Below are 3499 nucleotides of genomic sequence, written 5' to 3'. Positions count from 1 at the left end.
TTTTCTCTGCTGTTAGCAGTGTCCTCTTTCTTCTTTCATTCAGTTTTGCACATGCTTGCATGCATGCTTGTAACCCCTCCCACACAAATCTGGACTGGAATGTTTATGATACACTTAGGAAAGGTTCCCCTCATTGGCTGTTTAAAGTCCAGTTGCTGACCAAGAGATCGCTTAACAATCATTACATCAGATACATACTAATCTTTGAATCATAATGGATTCAAGAAATGAGCAACTCAGTGACCTTTGTAATTCCATGTGCAGAATTTCAGAGAAAAAAAAATCCAAGCGTTGCTGTGTCTAGTCTAGACATTAAATTTTAAACATGATAGACACATTTAAAATTGCCCCTGTGCCAACTTTTTTGAGACCTGTAGCAGGCATCAAATTTGAAATGAGCTCATTTAGTGGAAAAAGTGGAAAAATTCTGTTTAAACGTTTATGTTATCTATGTTCTATTGTGAATAAAAAATTGGTTCATGTGATTTGAAAGTCTTTTAGTTTTCATTACATTCAAATTTAAAAAACGTCCCAACTTTTCAAGAATTCGGGTAGCAAAACAAGTACACTGAAAACAATAGTTTGCTTGTTCAACTTAGAAAATGTAGTTCATGTGGTAACATCTACATTTACTGCTTTTGTTGATGTGAAAGCAATTGTATAAGATTATTGAATATAACTGAATTCAACCTGTAATTTCAAACTGTTAGTTACTCGACTTGTCCTGCAAGTTCAAATCATTTAGTAAGTCTGATTTCATCTATTTTGTCTCATGATGAACATATCTATATTTGTTTTATAAGCTCATAACACATTTTCACTTTCAATGCAACTTTCAAATTCCATTAACTTCTTAAATTCTTTAATAGTTCTCTTTCAGTCAGGATTACGATGAGGGCGGGAGTGCCCCTAGAACAAGTGTCCAGGCATGCTGTAGTCTCCACGGATGCCTCCACCACCGGCTGGGGTGCCATGTTCAACGCGCATGCAGTTTCAGGGATTTGGACCGGTCCGCAACTGCTTTGGCACATCAACTGACTCGAGTTGCTAGCAGTACGTCTTTCACTGGGCCGCCTCAAACAGCCGCTAAGGCAAAGACGTACTGGTCTGTACGGACAACACTGCAACCGTTGCGTACATCAACCGACAAGGTGGTTTACACTTCCGCCGCATGTCGCAACTCGCCCGCCATCTCCTCCTCTGGAGTCAAGAAGCATCTGAGGTTGCTTCGGGCCATTCACATTCTAGGAGTGCTCAATCGTGCAGCCGACGAGCTCTCACGACAGCCTGCGCTTCCGGGGCAGTGGTGACTCCATCCCCAGGCGGTCCAGCTGATCTGGAGACATTTCGGAGTCGCTAAGGTAGACCTGTTTGCCTCTCCAGAAACGTCAGACTGCCAGCTGTTCTACTCTCTGACCGAGGGAACACTCGTCACAGATGCACTGGCACACAGCTGGACCTGGGGTCTGTGCAAATATGCATTTTCCCCAGTGAGCCTTCTCGTACAGACACTGTGCAAAGTCAGGGAGGACGAGGAGCAGGTCCTGTTAGTGGCACCTTATTGGCCCAACCGGACCTGGTTCCCAGAACTCTCACTCCTCACGACAGCATCTCCCTGACACATTCATCTGAGAGGGGACCTGCTTTCTCAGAGACGGGGCGCCCTATGAGGTTCTAGATGACCTACCCCAAGAGGTAGTGAACAACATCACAACGGCTCGAGCACTATCTACGAGACACACTTACGCCTTGAAGTGGAACCTGTTCGTCGAGTGGTGTTCTTATCACAGAGAAGAATCCTGAATTTGCCGATCAGGGCTGTACTTTCCTTCCTGCAGCATAGGTTGGAGCAAAGATTGAATCCTCCTCACCCTCCCTCCATACCCTCTTGAGATCTAGCTCTGGTACTTAAAGCACTCCAGAGCTATGTTCGAACCTTTGCAGTCAGCCGAGTTAAAAGTCCTGTCTATGAAGACATTACTCCTGGCTGGATTGGCTTCCATTAAGAGGGTAGGGGACCTGCAAGCTTGTATGTGCCCAAGGTTCCCACCACTACTTTCAAGGACCAGGTGGTGAACCTGAAAGCGCTACTCTTGGAGGAGGCAGACCCCGCCCTGTGTACTGTCCCGTCCGTGCTTTGTGACTGTATGTGGACAGCACAAAAAGCTTTAGGAACTCAGACCAGCTCTTTGTCTGTTATGGAGGCCAGCAGAAGGGTAAGGCTGTCTCCAAGCAGAGGATGGCCCACTGGATAGTGGATGCCATCGCCTTGGCTTACCAACCACAGGGTGTGCCTTGCCCGCTCAGGTTTTTAGCTCACTCTTCTAGATGTGTTGCATCCTCCTGTGCGCAGGCGCATGACGCCTCGCTAACAGATATTTGTAGAGACACCTAACACGTTCACTTGATTCTATAGCTTTCGTGTATAGCTGGTATCCTCCTGTGTTCTCACCTCAAACGGGTAGAAGACACCAAGAGGCCCCGGCTAGTGTCGGCTTGCTGTGCCAATACATGCACTCATATTGCTCCTGAGAGTTCCCTTCGGGCAAACCCTGTTGAGTCCCTCCATCACCCTCGGCAGCCGGTCGTAGCGGAGCGTCCGGCGCCAGGCCTACATTCGCTGTATCCATGAGAACCAGTTTTAGGTTGGGTGCCCATATGTGAGTACCCAGGGGATACCATATGTGTAATTTTCCACGGTTAGCTCCTAAACGGAAGCCCGGGTCTTTCCCTTGGCAGAGCTCACTCTGCCATCTCTACCAGGTGTAGCCTCCTCCCTAACTCAAATCTCAGAACACCTCCTTGCGGTAGGTTGTGGCTTCCGCAGCATTCCTTTTCCAGTGGAAAGGGCACGCTTTCCCAGTGTTATCCAATAGTCTCACTATGTGGGTTATGCGCAACAGCAGTGAATGACATTCTCTGTGTAAGCCCTGTCCCATCCTCCATAGAGGGATCAGGAGGCTTTCACAGGGCGCTGGAAGGGGTAGCATCTGTGGCGCTTTGGTAGGGTTTCCTATTCATTGGTCACCGACGTGACGACGAGAGTGACCGACTGAAAGGGAACGTCTTGGTTACGTATGAACGGAGATGTCACGTCCTGTCGCCGCAGTTGCTATACCACCGCTGGTGCGACCGGGTCACTGGCTCAGCTCCTCAGCGAAAACCTGAAGATGCGCTGCACCTTCTGCTCATTATATACCCGCACTGCGGGGCGGGGCAGCGGATGCAAATATCGCATATTTAGTTACACTCGAAGTCGATTGGCCTCTCTAGCGAGATTCCTGTTTGTCAGTCACCGACGTGACGTCTCCGTTCCCTCCTTCAGGGAACTAAGGTTACATTCATAACTGAGACGTTACATTAAATAAATGTTACTATAACATTTAAGGAAGAAGTTGCTCCATGAATGTAGATTCACTCCAGATTCGAGGCAATTAATCAACTGTCGCTTTCATTGTGGCTATTATGATATTCAGACTAAAATTAACCCATTTTAATT

Source organism: Abramis brama, assembly GCF_963993115.1.
Source record: "Abramis brama genome assembly, chromosome: 15".
Lineage (NCBI taxonomy): Eukaryota > Metazoa > Chordata > Actinopteri > Cypriniformes > Leuciscidae > Abramis > Abramis brama.
The sequence above is the reverse complement of the archived record's forward strand: the minus strand, read 5'-3'. Positions refer to the sequence as shown.